At 41.1% G+C, this 15764-nt stretch overlaps 1 long non-coding RNA gene across 5 annotated transcripts; it reads left to right on the forward strand.

Moving 5' to 3' along the window:
• Positions 11313–13460, forward strand: LOC110435371. 5 transcript variants are annotated; one of them, XR_002453032.1, is made up of 3 exons: positions 11313–12707; positions 12776–13057; positions 13114–13460. It is a non-coding gene; the product is annotated as an uncharacterized LOC110435371 (long non-coding RNA). The 5 variants fall into 5 exon arrangements; XR_002453030.1 differs by having other exon boundaries at positions 13119–13460; XR_002453031.1 differs by having other exon boundaries at positions 11313–12055; positions 12420–12707; positions 12776–13460.

The raw sequence follows: 15764 nt of genomic DNA on the forward strand, positions 1-15764 counted from the left end.
CAAGCTCCCACACTTGATTTCTTGTGAAGTTGTTCAATTCTTCATGCATGGCATTTACCCAATCGGAATCCTTCAATGCATCTTCTATCTTCTTTGGTTCCTCAAATGAGACAAATGAGTAGTGCTCACAAAAGGATGCTAGCCTTGATCTTGTTTGCACACCACTTTGAATACCTCCAATGACTTGATCCAATGGATGATCCCGTGCTATACTTGTAGGTTGGAGTATTGGGAGTTGATTGCTTCCACTAGCTTGATTTTGATTTTGATCATCATCTTGAGAGCCACTAGTACTTGCTTGATTTGTATCAATTTGCACTTCTTGATTGATCATGTGAATGTTACCATCATCATCAACTTGCCTTGGCCTTATGTCACCTACATCCATGTTCTTCATTGCATTTGCCAATTGATCTCCTCTCACATCATCAAGATTTTGAGCTTCACTTTGAGATCCCTTGGTTTCATCAAACTCAACATCGTGGACTTCTTCTAATGTGCCACTTGCCAAGTTCCAAACTCTATATGCCTTGCTTGTGGTGGAATAACCAAGTAAGAACCCTTCATCACATTTCTTCTCAAATTTGTTGACAAGCAGGAGGTGATCCTTCTTCTGCTTCTTTGTCTGGAACTCCATTGAGGACCCTCCAGCTATTGGTAAGATCATCCCAATCGTGGGCAGTGGTGTGTGGGGGCCGATTTGATTGTCAGGGTGGGGTTCTGGCTTTGATGGAGGTGGAGCTTGGATTAACTGGAGTTGGTTTGGGGGAGGAGGTAACGAGTGCTGGTGGGGCTGCGGGGTTTCGATGTATGTAATTTGTGGGGGTCGTGGAGGTGCATAGGTTGTTTGCAGGTTATGTTCTGCGGGCTGCTGTGCTGGGCGCCAAGCTGGTAGGAAACTGGGATAGTAAGCGGAGGCTAGTGCGTTGGGCTGAATTGGATCTGGGTGCTGCTGGCCCGATCCTCCGGCATATGAGTGGTAGAAGGTCTGGGGGAATGTGTGATTCACCTCCCGAGGTTGAGCGACCGACGACGGAGGTTGTGGAGCTAACCTGCTCTTGATCCTCTCCTGAGTTTCTTTTGCATCCGGGCAATCTCTGGTGGAGTGACCCTTCTCCTCTCCATGGAAGAAACAATATTGCTTCCACGGCCGCTGCTTCTGATTCTTTTGCCATCCTGTGTTTCGACCTCCTCCTCCAGCTTGATTGGGTCCGCGTTCCGAGTTTCGCGGTTCTGCCGGTGGACGGTTATATTCCGACTTGTCATTCCTTGGTTGCTCAATATTCATCATCTGCCCACCAGCCTCTCGCTGTGGCCGGCGTTCATCCTGGCTAAGGTTCTTCTGCGAGTTTCTGTCATTGCCCTGCTTCTTCTAAGAGTTTTGGTCTTCCAACCTCTTGCGGTAGTCGTTGTCCGATCTGCAATACTTCTCAAACTCATGGTACAGCTCGTGCTTGGATGCTGGCTTTTCTCTGGCCAAGTGAGCTGCAAAGGGCCCTATGCGAAGGCCTTTGATGGCTGCCTCAATGGCGACCTCCTCCGGCACGCCGGGTGCTCTCGCCTTAGTCTACACGAACCTTTGGAAGTATTCCCTTAGTGCTTCTCCTTGACTCTGGCGACACTAGAATAGGTACGTGGAGGTTAGTGACTCAACAGCGAATCCTTGGAAATTTGCCAAAATATTGTCACGATGGTTCTCCCATGAATAGATCGACCCGGGCCTGAGCATCGAGTACCATGCCAAGGCATCTCCTTCGGCCGCGATCACAAAGGATTTCGCCATTACAGTTTCATTCCCTCTAGCTGAAGCCACAGCCGCCTCGAAACTCATCAGAAATTGGTGGGGGTCTATCTTTCCGTTGAACTTGGGAGCGTGATTGGCTTGTAGGTTGGCGGCCAGGGGGAGGTCTGCAATCCTTCCGATAGAGGGGAACGAAGGTCCAATGTGCTCCGCAGCGTGCCACCGTAGCTTGTCGGCTGCACATTTACCGTCGGACCGGCGCTGGGCAGCACAGTGGGCTGGATCGTTGGCTGAGGTGGAGGTTGCATGCTAAGGATCTCTGCCTGCAAGATTGAAAGCTGCTGCCTGATCTCAGTTCCTTGCGCTGCTGCCAGCGCTGCCTCCTGGCTGGTGGCGTAGGCTGCAGCGATCCGGTCTCGCTCTTGCTGAAGGTTCTACAGCTGCGCTTGCAGCAGTTGAAGCTCTTGCGCGGCTGTGGGTTGTGCCGGCCCCGCGGTGGGAGGAGGTTCCTGGCCGGCCTCTGGCTGCATGTTTTTCGGCTGCTCGTCCTCAAAGCCTTCCTCCTCTACGGTCGCATACGCACTCCGCACGGCCCTCCTCGACCTTCCTCTTCTGGAGGACTCCGCCCGAGGTCTTGTGGTGCTTGATCTCTTTCCTGCCATCGTAGTTGATCCTCCGGCCCTACGGTGGGCGCCAATGTTGGGAAGTAGCGCACCGCACTCCCCAGCAACACGGTGAAACGAGAACCTACTCACCCAGTGCCGTGAGAGGTTGAACGGTAATGAACAGTGAACTCAACAGTAGGAGAATACAATGAATGCTCTCTCCATTAATGACGGTATCACACCCCTTATATAGGGCTCGGAAACCGACCTAAGACAATTACAGATATGCCCCGTGACGGTGGAGGAATATTCCAGCATATTCTTACATCACAGTCTACTGACCCTAAGTCACTTGTGTAATTTCACACCACGAGCTCTCCACGCGCTCCTCGTCTGGGGCTTCAGACTGTCGAACGCTCATATCCTCCACCCAGCAGCCGATCCTTCGACACTTCTCCGTCGGAGGTTCCTTGGCCTGGCCATGCTGGAGGTTCATCGGGCTGGCCACTCCGGAGGCTCCTCGGCTCAGATGCGCCGGAGGTTTATCTCCTCTGCCGCGTCCTTCGAACATCCTTCGTCACAGGAAGGCTCGAAGGTTCCCTCCTTCTTCGCCTGCAGATCTCCGCCGGTGTCCCAGTCCCTGCATATGCTCAACATCACAAGAGGCATGTCAACGCCAGTCTTTCTTAGGATCCTCCGCATGCATCTGCAAGGATGTTCCTTGGGTGAAGGATAGCCTTCGACGCTTCATACGTCGGAGGTTCCTCGAGTGAAGGATATCCTTCGACGCTACCAGGGGGAAGGATGTGACCATTCCCCAACAGGAACCAAACAGATACCCTTAGAGCATCTCCAAGAGATTAGTCAAAAACATTAGCTAAATTTACCGATTGAGCTATTCTTTAAAATAGATTTGACAAAAAAATTATTAGAGTACTCCAACAGACTCTGTAAAGGATAGCTAGTGAGATAGACTATCCAAAAGTAGAGAGCGAATAATGTGAGATGGAGAGCTACTAAATTTGAAGAATCATTGACAGAGTCTGTTGGAAACGTTTTTACTTCAACAATAGCTAAATTTACCTTTAGAAAATAATTTAGCGAATCTCTTGAAGATGCTCTTAGTGTATGTCATAAAGGTTGAGATGGACCGTCGGAATGTAGCGGGAAAGAGGATTCTTGCCCAATTATTTATTTTCTCCCTCTTCCCTCGAGTGATGAAAGATGATCGACTGTACGGCATGAGTACCCATATTGGAGACTCTCACAGAGATATATATAACGCGGCAAGATATGTCTTTTTAATGAGTTATATATCGCATTGTTGCGTGTGTCTCTTAGGGTCACATGTAATGAACAATGTCTCCCCCTCTTAATTAACATGGCGTCCGTTTTAGAAAGGATAAAATTCTAGCATAGAGCTAAGTCAAACAATCTAATATTTAACTAGTTTTGAATAATAAAATGATGCTAAAATTTATTTATTAAATTACAAAATTTATCATCAAATATATTTTTATAGTATATCTACTAGGAGTCATATATGTTCATACTATTTTCAACAAATATAGATAAATTTTAAGTAGTTTATTTTTGACAAAACCTGGAATTGTCTTTTTGCTCAGTCCACCTATCTATATATTCGAGAAAAAAAAAGGAACCCCTCGGAGCTCATCATAGAAGATTCGTGTAGAAAAACATCTCATCAATACGTTAACGTCATTTAACGGACCATCCATTCTTTTTTTCTACATTTAGCAAATGGTCATCGGAAGACTGTGTCGACCCCTCCAAAAGGACAACTGGACAAGAGAGATAAATGCATATACAATCTCATATCTTATGAGCGATATACAAGCTAGAGAGATCAATGATTGAGCCACGTGTGCGATCTTAAGTTTGGACAAATCTAGCTTGTGAATAAACATGTACGTAGAGTGCTTGTGTGTCTAGCTGGCTCTCTGAAGTTTCTACCAAGTCTCTAGAACCCGATTTCTAATACCCCGAGACGACATCTACTTGAAATCTAAATCTTCCTTGAACAAACTTTGAATCTATATCTTTTATAAAGATAAACTCTACTAGCCAATTATCTTGTCATGTAAAATATCCATATCAGCATCCACTAAAATATTTCACTAGCATATTCAACTATTTTACCATGCAAAGTGTCTACATCAACATCTACTAATATATCTAACAAACACATGCCATTATGTCTTCATTTAAGCTATTCACATTAGAAAATCACATAATTTGCTAACATATATTTAGTTTTCCACATAAGAATGCTAAAAAGCATCCACTAACGTTAACATGTATTATGATATTTATTCAAGCATATTAGTAAATATAAGTAGTATAGTTTTACCAGCAATTCTCGTAGCAACATACGAAGCATTCTTCTAGTTTTTAACATGTATTGTGATATTTATTCAATCATATTAGTAAATATAAGTAGTATAGTTTTACCACCGATTCCCGTAGCAACGTAGGAGCATTCTTCTAGTTTTTTTACTGCAACTGTCATTTTTTTTGCATCACTATCCACACACAGCGGAGACATGAGCAAGAGCCAATGCAAGAGGACAGCAGAAGTCCTGGGCTTCTAGATGAAGACGACGGTGGTTTGTGCAGGTGGTTGAGGTGCGGCGCCACATGCATGCATGGTCGATCGTCACACTCTCCAGAACGGAACGGGCTTTTGAAAAACGGGGCACCCATTTCCCGTTGGGGCGGACAGATTTCCCTTTCCAGCCGATTCATTCTAGCTGGCTTTTCTTGGCTTTTAAGTTTCAATTTACAGCGATTTTGTGGGTGGTTTTCTATGCTGAAATTGCTCCTGTTTTGTTACTCTGCAAGCTTCAATTCCTAGAATCCGTACCAGTCAATTTTTTTTTAAAAAAATTAACTAACTTTATAGAAAAAAGCATCAATACTTTAACATAAAATTAGTATCTTATTAAAATATATTCTATGATAAATCTAATGGTAATAATTCGATACTATAAATCTTAGTTTTTTTTCTAAAAATTCGGTCAAAGTGTAAAAAGTTTGATTTAAGACAACTCTAGGAATTGAAGCTTTTAAGGACAGAGAGAGTATTAAGAAAACAGTTTTGTTGTGTGTGGCACCGACGAATCTTATTTTCACGCAGAATTCGACCGACGTTGATGGCCACCATTAAATTAAATAAATACTATAGATTACTCATTTTCACGCGAAGAGTAATTGATATAAGTGATGTTTTCTTATGAATTATTCCTAAGATTTCTCGACTCCATTATTTTCTCCGATCCTACGATTCTATGGGTTTTAAGTACATTGGTCGTGGGTCGTGGGTGTATGTTATTACTTTTCACATCATGAGACCCATAGTAGAGGCCAACGAGGTCCTAGATAAGTGGTTAGCATGTGCAATGGAAAGACGTGGTTTCGCATGAAATACTTGTATTCTTCTTCATCTAGATGATGATATCATTATGTGTGACGACGCTGCATGCGTGTGGTGTGGCTGAGTTTTTTTAGTTGGTCTCTTCCGTGACCCTGACTAACGACTTGTATGAGAAATTTGTTCCGGAGTCGTCTTTACCAAACAATTTTAAATAAATAATTTCACACTGAGCAATAACAACAGAACTACTCCATCCGTTCTAAATTATGTCTTAACTTTTTTTCAAAAATTGAAATATTTTAAATTTAACCAAATTTGTAAACCAACTCATCTAAATCAAATTTTATAGTTGAATTATTAAAGGATCGCAGCAGCTGCCTTTATTTAGTCCTACATCAAATTTGTCCACCGCTGAACAATCGTAGAAAAGGACCTCCATCGGACAGGCACGAGGCAACTGGTCGATCGTCACTTGTACTCCAAATGAAACAGGAGGCCAGGTGGATCGGATCTCATGCATGTTCAAAAATAGTGTTCGCTGATTTATTAGAGTAACTCCAAACTAAATAAATTTTATTGTTTAGTTATTTTATAAAATAAAAAAAATTAAAAAGAAGTCCACAACAACCTTATTATTTTATAAAATCAGATAGCCAATGTCAATGGTTGGTTATATATATATATATATAGCCACCGAAATTCAAAGATAGCAAAATTTCTATTTTACAAAACTAAATAGCACATCTGTTGGAGCCTACCTTTTATTATGTAAATTCTAAAATACCCTTCACAACAAAAACCGTCAAGGTTTTGAAGTTGCTCTAAAATTGATAAATAACAAACAAATTTCGCCAATAAGCTAAAACGAACACGGCAAGCTGCCTGCCGCCCCCCTCCACGATCGCACATAGCTATGGCCGCGCCAGCTGGGTAACCCTAGCTGTCGGGGGCTGCTAGAGTCCGGCCGTTCAGACCAAAGTCACCGTCCTCCCGTCTAAAAATTTCTGCTCCCTACTGCATGGGTGCAAACCCCTACAGAAACAAACTAAAACAACTCATAACTACTAAACCGAGAATCTAAATAAAATTCCGATTACAAAATTATGTTTCTTATAATAAATGCTTCAAAACAAGATCTCACATGAATATATTTAGATAAATTTTAATTACGAACATTAATTTTACAAAGATAGAATATTTTTCTTTTATTAGCCAGAGACAATGTTCTAGATTCAGAGAACAATATTCTGCCATTGTAAAATAATGTTCTTTTTTTTATAGAATAGTATTCTAGATTTTAGGGTTAGAAAATTAATATTGTAATATACATAAAAATAAGAACATAACATAAACAAATAATATAAAATCTAGAGTACAATACAGGGGAAATATAAAAAAACACATAATAGAAAAAAAAATTAAAAGAACATCATGTTGGGTTGCCATGGCCCATGGACAACATTGCACATCCTTTGTTCCGAAAATTAATTAGCATAGGGCACACATGCACGAACTAAAAAAAAGTCATACTAACTACTAAACCAAATATTCAAATTTAATTCCGATTACATCATCATATTTCTTGCAATGAATCATTGAAAACAACATTAGATATATTATAGAACATCACATATATAGCACATGAATAACACTAACTACATTCTAGAACATTACATATATACTAAGTGGACATCCCCAGATATTATAGAACTTTGCATATATAGTACGTGAACAACAGTAAATACATCGTAGAACATCACATGTATAATAAGTGAACATCTCAAGATATAATAAATGATGACCGAGAGTTAATCTACCCTAATAATGCACCGAGTTTTTTTTTTCTACCTCCACACCAAAAAAGGTCCCCCGCTGAGGAGCCCTCTCTTTATCCCAAAAATACAACATCTTCAAAATGGACTGTCTAGATTTAATCTGAGCATTCTCTCTCCTTACTCACTCAAATCCAAGGGCCAAGATTGCTTGTATGAACCTCCTCAGCCTCTCCCACGGTCCCACCCGCCCCCACAAAAAACTCAAAGACACCTGCCGCCGCCGCTAATCACGTGCTCGACCGCTCCATCCATCGCGCCTGACGCTGCTAATCTCGAGGCTCGCCTTTGCCGCGGCAGCGAGCAAGCTTGGTGACGGTGGCCACCGTGCTCCCGCACAGCAGTCTCCTCCTCGTCACTGCCGCGGCGGCCAGCGTGCGATCTGCCGTGGCGCTGTCTTCGTCGTGATCTTGGAGGACGAAGGGCTCCTGCTGCTCACGGTACGCAAAAATCTGCTAATCACACCATCGCCGAGCGAGACCATTGCAGGTCAGGGATCCACACGTTCGGTGGCCGGTGGAGTCTCAGGCATCCACACGTTCGGCGGCCGGTGCGGCAGTGCAGATCAGGTGCATGCAGACCTCCACCTTTCTACCATTGTCGCACATTGTCGGTGCTGCTTGCTGCCCCTGTTCATCTATTGCAGTGCTTAGGCGTCTCTTCTTCAGAGTCATTGCGTTTTGATTCTACAAATTTCAAACCAAAACGTTGGAGCCATGTCTTGTCAATTGGTGTTAAAAGGGGCAACTCAACGATGTAACAAACATATATACTCTAGTTACGTACATATACACATATTGCAATGAGATATATACAATGCCATAAATAAGAAACATGTATGTCCACAGCTTGCAACGAAGAACAACTCAAGAGAGAGGAGATGAATAGTAAACAACGTGAGTACCGTGCTAGAAAAAGGGCTCAAGAAACGGACGAGGAACAGGAGGAGATGAATACGAGGCAACATGAATACTGTGCTCGCTGAAAGGCTGAAACAAGTGTACTTTCATATGCACCGGATCAATCAGGTGCATGATCTTCACTATTCTTGCGTGGTATAAGAATATGATATTTATTTTTGTTCATGGGTCCTTGCACTATTTACTTCAACCGCGCTGAAATATCAACAGACTATGACCGTTGGAGGAACGTATTCAACTTATAGGACACCTTCATCAGCCATATATAACTATACTAAATATTATTTTGAATCATTTCAATCCCGCTATGAAATTGGCAAATCCTATATGGAACGACAAAATCTTTGTCTGGCGTCGTGAATTCAAAAAAAATCATCCAAGAAGCTTATTTTGATTTTTTTATCTTTCTTATCAAATAGTCATTTGATTTTATCTATAACAAGCAAACACTTTCTCTCTTCTTCTATAGGAAAATAGGAGACTTTCTTGTATATAATTTCATAAAGTCATGGAATGGTGAAAGACTGACGTTTATCGACATTGTAAGCTTATATAATTTTCTATGTATATCTTGTAGCCTATGTAGAAATTTAATAAGTTAATTTATTTTATATCATTCACAGAGGTCACATTCACTGAGAACGGAATTTACAGTGAATATTTTAAAGAGCAGCACAAATAAATATACAGATAATATCCTGGTGAACTCCAAATTCCACTTCAATAGATAAATTAGTTGAAATATAAGAGATATGATTTTATTGTGCCTTGTTATACATTAGCATTCTCTAAAATTGAATGTGACTTAAACTATCGAAAAAATGGTTTTTGGTTCTTTTTAAGTTTTAGAATAAAACCGTGGCGTGCCACGGGTAGTATACCTGTTACCTGCAAATTAATTTAAAACCAATTGATCGAGCGGCAAGTTCTCGTTCGCCGTCCGTGTGAACGTGATCACTTTCGAAAGAACCCGTTGCGTGTGAATACGTTAGCAATAACAGCTAGCACCATGCACGTCGCTGGTTGTGTTGTTGATGAAAAGCACGTAGGTTTATTATTTGTCGCGCGAAATGCATGGTCTGGCTATTAATTAATTCCTGCATCATGAGATATAGAGATTTGCATGGTCCGATGAGCGTGCTGCGGCGGATTCAAATCAATGCACACGTTTCCATCACGAGCCTGACCTAACTAGCTCAATTGTGATGTAGATTAAGGCGTACAATCAGGGTCCAAGATCTTGTACGAATTCCTTGATAAACGCACGTGCACGTACGTTTTCCTGTATACGGGCAATAGTATTGTACTTTCTTCGTATAGGATTTAGATGTGACAAAGTTTAGGTCAAATATTGAGAATATAAATCATCAATAACTCTTAAATTGTTGAGTTTACAAATTAATATGAAAACTATATGAATAGATTTGTTTTGAAAATACTTTCACAAAAGTATACATATATCATTTTTCCTAAATATTTTTGTAGAAATAAGATATTAAAATTATGTTTTAGAGACCGTATTACTGTCCTAAACGATATCTAAATCATATATATACGAAGGGAGTACATGCATACTACTTGAGCATTCTTCCAAACACAGTAGAGAGTAGAGACAGAGACTTGGACACATACCGACATACCGTGATGTAGGCAGTCTAGGGTTGTACACGTGTACCGGTGTGCTTGTATTGTATAAGGACAGAATGCAGCTGTACTTGAAGAGCCTATAAAAAAAATAAGTCTTAAACTCTACTACTAGGCACATGCACATGCGGAGTACACCCGGCGGCATGCACATTTTCTCTCTTCTTCCTCGCCTCCTCGACCCTCACCTATGACCACCTATCTCTCTACGTTATCTTCAATTCTTCTTCTTCCTCACACTCCTCGGTCATCACCCTCAACTTGTCGACCACAACAACACCTAACGTGAGCTAGATCTAGCATGAGCATGCACCTCCTGCCTCTCCACCGCCTCACAAGCTCCAATTAAACAAGAAAAATGTTTAACCTATAAAGTAATCAAAATCTATAAATTTGCTTCTGATCATTTCTCCATCTGAAGTCATTTGAATATGAATTTCAAAATCATTAATCTTAAAATATAATTTCAAATGCAACTATAAAGTAGTAGATCTTTTCAATTTCTACAGCTTTAATTCAAATCATTTCTTTATCTGGGGTCATTTGAAAAATTTAGAAAAAAAATTAAATTATTTGTAGTGGTGGTTTAGAAAAATACCAGTGTAAGTGCATCTTTACTAGGAGTAGGTTTGGCTTCATAGTCATGGGCCCACAGTTTTATTTCTAGTGCCAACAAATATCGATATGTACTAGTGGTTTTAATTTCAAATATTCTACGAGATTATATTTAATACTCATATTATTGATAAGGTTTTTATACATGAAATTTACTCTGAACTCGCCATTGTTTTTAAGGAGGCAAAAGAACATATATCATCCAACAAACATATATCATCCAGCGTGTAAGTTAATATATCATCAAACGCATAATAAGTTAATGTTCAAGACTCTTGTTACCATACTAAGTCATTCCACTCAACTAGCTTAATTTCACTAAAGCCCTTCTAAAGAAGAGGATGTTTGATACTGCATCTTCATCAGGTTTCTTAAAGATCACTCGGGATTGCTCGCACAGGGAGAAATTGAGGCATCGGTGGCTTCTCCGAAGAACGATACACGTTGTCGCACCTTTTCCAAAAAGACCCTTCTACTTTTAGATAATCAATCCGTCATCCAACATGTCGTCTACAAACAGAGATCCCGTCTGAGATTTCTATGTATGGAACCCTAATCTAAATTTTATTTGGACACGAAGAAGGAAAAGTTCAATAGCCTCGCTGTTTTACAAAAAAAAACCCATGAAAGCACTGCGGAGCGGACAGCCCATGGCCAGCCCTACCGCATCCTTCACTCCTTCGTCCCCATCTGTTTCTCGATCTCCCTCCTCTCTCCCTCCTTACCGCCGCTGCAGCCGCGCGCCTCCATGCCCTCTCCTCCGTGCACCACCTCCATGCCTCTCCCCTTTTTGCTTTGTCCTCGGTATTAGCAGACCTTCTTCGCACGACGACTCGATGAGGAGAGGGGAGAAATCGAAGAGGAGGAGCCATCCACGGATACCACTCCCGAGGAACTCGCGCATTCTTTGGATCTAGGCGCCCACCGGATAAATCCAGCCTATATGACCATTGTCCGCTGGTCTCCAGAAGGTACTCCCTAACACGATGCTCGTGATGCGCAGGCGGCGAGCTCCTGCAAGTAAGTGGGTATGAGATCGAGCTCCTTGATTCGCCTTGTTCTAGATTTCTGTTTTATGTGTACGCTGGGATCTGTGGCAGCTAGATATAATTAGCGATTTCCATATATGATGACATAATATTTTGCAATTTATTTCACGCTGCTTCCTCTTTGGTTTGTTGTTGTTCTGGATGGGGTCTCGTGCGTGCTCTTGAATGGCACCTTGCAGATTCATCGTCGGGCGCCGGTGACAAACCTACGGATGACGGGCAAGAAGACGTGCGACCGTACCAGTGATTTTCAAGGTGCAACGGGCTTCAGCTTTCCTGTCCCCTAGCTGCTCCCACAAGCTGGTTGCTGTTGTGGTGCTTAGTTCCTTCTTCCTGAAATATGAATTGCTTCTACGTGTTGGGGAGATAATATGAACTGCAAAATTAGTTTCAGATTTAGTGAATTTGTGCACCTATGGATGGCTAACTGCTTTATTTAAATTTTAGTATAATCAGACGATGTGACTGAGTTGCTACTTGTATCCAAATTGCTTGCAAATATACTGTCAATTATCTTCTTTAGGTTGGGGTACTTGCTGATCTGGAAAAGGCATTATGATGGATCATATGTTTGCAATCCCTGTGATAATGGTGTTTATTGAAGTTCTCTTTATTTCAGAACTAGATAGGTGGCGATTTAAACTTCTCTGCTATGTACTGTGCTGCAAGAGTGTGTGGCTTGGTGTATTGTGCCTTCCCAATGAGAGATGGTGCTCTCTGATGGTCATCTTAAGACACTTTTCCATGTAAAAATGCTGACAAGTCATGACCCTAGAAGTATGGAAATAGAACATCGCTTTGTCTCAAAAACCAACAGACATTGGAAAGTCCATTTGTCAAGGCACTCAATATGAAGAAAAGCATTACCAAGAACTGAAGGGGAGAAACACACCCTAAAGAACATCAGGTAATAAATGGTGCCTCTGATCATGTGAGTTTCCTTCATGGTCTACTAAATTATAATGTTATATGCAGGCTATTTATGGTGGTTGCCCATGCCAATAATTTTGCAGAAACAGTAATTTCTCTACCAAGGAATTTTTTTTGTGCTTCAATTGTTGCTCCGGTATGTCAAACAACTTCTAGGTCAGGCTCAACATGTCCAGTCTTTTGGTTAAAAAGTTTTGTGACTGCTTAACCCTCACCTTCCTATATTCATATTCGTGGAGATGCTCTGTTTGCCAATATGTGTGAAGGTGTCAGGAGAGATGATTAGAGATTCAGATACTAAAGATGTCAACTTTAACTAAAATATAGGTAGTTCCTCTTACATTGATTCATTACTGTTACCATTTATTTGACAATACATATAGTGCAGTGGCTGGAAAGGAACAGACTTGACTGTTGAACGAAGAGCTTGCTGCTACATCCAACAAGATCAATCAAATGAACAGAAATACAGATGTGTGCATAGACAATGCTGCTACCCAAGTGACAAATAACAACCCTCTTATAGATACAATAATCATAACTATAGATGCTGACCCAACGATGATAGTTAGAAACCGTGAAGGGCTATATGTACCAGTGTTTGCTTATAAAGCATTGTGTTCTTCACGACGTTGTAGGGCACCCAACGGGTGCATAATGTTAAAAGTTACTATAGTTATGGTTTTATCACTCTCTGAGTGTACTTTTGTGATCTCTTATGTTTTGCTCATCTATACCCTTCATACTGTTTTACAAGTCAACTCAAGAATAATAACCATTTATGTTTTTTTTGCAAAAATTAGCTATTGTGTTTTTCATTGTTGATGAGTGAAGCAATTCTCTAATAAACTTGCTAGAATTCAATGTCGTGGAAGAAAAGTCATGGTAGGGCACCCAAAGGGTGCCTAACTTTCTAGTTTTTCCTTTTAAATTACATCGGATTTACAGGGCTCACAAAGGATGGGGTCCAACTTGTGAGTTGTACTTGCGGACTTTCTATATTCTTAAGACTGTCTCCAACGGCCACCCAAAACGCAAAATACATCATGAATAGTGTTTTGCATACCCAAATTCAGGTTCCAATGGAAGACCCAAACGGATGACCGATTATGCATAGCAGCTGAGAGGAAACTCAAATATGCGTCTTCCAGAGAGACGACGCAAACTCTGGCACCGTAGTAGCGGGGAGCTCTACTGCATCGTCGTCGTCGTTCTAGCAGCAGCCCAGACTTGAACCCACCATGTATGCACGCAACACCGTCGTCAAACTCTTCCCGTTGCGGCAACGACGGAGATGGCGGCGAATCTAGAGGACGTGCCATCTCTGGATCTGATGCACGAACTGCTCCACTGCATGAAGTGCAGCTCCAAACCCGACAAGCACCTCATCCTCACCGGTACGGGAGGCCCTCCCCTTCGTCCTCCTCAAAGGCGACGGCGGCGCACTGCTCCTAGTGCGGGTCCATGGTGAGGAGCAAGGAGCAGAGCGAGGCGGGTCTGCGGCGGTGGCGTGCGGCCGGCAGGGCGAGGCGGATCCACGGCTGCTGCAGCCACGCAGGGAAGCAGCCATGGCCAGATGCCGCCGGCGCGGCAAGGAGTGGGCGGTTGGCGGCGTCTTGCATTTCAAGGAGCCGGCAATGCTTGGGGAGGACTTGTGCGTAGGCTGTTGGAGAAGCCAAGTTATGGGGAGGTGACCTTTTTGCTGTACATGACCCAAATCATTGAATGATTGTTGGAGATAGCCTAACAACGCACAACTTCCTTTGCGATGTTTTGTGTGTTGTTCTTCTTAGGAAGTACTCTTATGGTACATGAATAAATCAATTTGCTAGACTTATCTTAAGTTCATTTTTTTATTTTACTAAATTTATAAAAAAATTTAAATATTTATGGCATCAAATAAGTATATTATTAAAATATAGTTTAATGGTATATTTAGTATCATAAATTCTAACATTCTTTTCATAAATTCAGTCAAACTTAAAATAATTTGATTAAGACTACTTTAGGAATTAATTTGTTGAGAGATGGAGGTAGTAATAAACATTGTAATATTCTGGTTTGGTCATTCCTCAAATGATACTTGATCCTTTCTAAAACATAAGATGCTTTGGATTTTTAAAATACAAGTCTTTTTACTATGCATTTTAATATAGTGTACTCCCTCCCTATAAGATTTAGAAGTCGTTTCGGACAGCGACATGGTCTCCAAAACACAGCTTTGACCTCTTATTTTTATAAGAGTACTTAGAAAAAAATTATATATGTATATTTTATGAAAGTATTTTTCAAGAAAAATTTATTCATATAACTTTCATATTTGCAAACTCAATAATTTAAAAGTTATTGATGATCTATATTCACAATGTTTGACCCAAAACTTGTCCAAAACGACTTCTAAATTCGATACGGAGGGAATATGTACTTAAGCTGGATATGTTGTTTAGGAAGTGACCTTCTGACACTTGCTAAAGCTCTAGAACAGATCGCGGAGAATGTTGAAACTAACGCAAGGAAACAAAAATACTGGCAGGAAGGTCAAACGTGGAAGGTTGCACGTGCAAATTTGCTTCACCCATGTCCCCTGATGATGTCATTGGTTAGGTTTTGCAACGGCTGTAAGCAGGCACTCCATACAAGCTAAGCCGGTAGTTAACTTAAACCTGTTTGATGAACTAGGATTAAAGTTTAGTTCGGTTAACTTTTTTATATAAATTAATTAGTATGCTCATCCGTGATTGGTGGGGCCATGGGAGTCGGATGCTGTTGGCGGACACGTGTCGCACTGGCAGAGCTCAGGTTAGGCCAACACACACTACTAGAGAACGGACCTTTCGTCGATGTGCCAAACTAGTATACACAAATTATTACTACTATGTATACACGAATCATGTTTAGTTCTATTATAGATATTATAGGATATTTTTTACTTTAATATGGTGATGTTCTAATTTTAAAATATTAATAATATAATTTTTGTTGTAATTGTTAAATAATTTTTTTTTCACTTTAAAAATTCTTGAAATTAATTTTC

Source organism: Sorghum bicolor, chromosome 5, assembly GCF_000003195.3.
Source record: "Sorghum bicolor cultivar BTx623 chromosome 5, Sorghum_bicolor_NCBIv3, whole genome shotgun sequence".
In the NCBI taxonomy this organism is placed as follows: Eukaryota; Viridiplantae; Streptophyta; class Magnoliopsida; order Poales; family Poaceae; genus Sorghum; species Sorghum bicolor.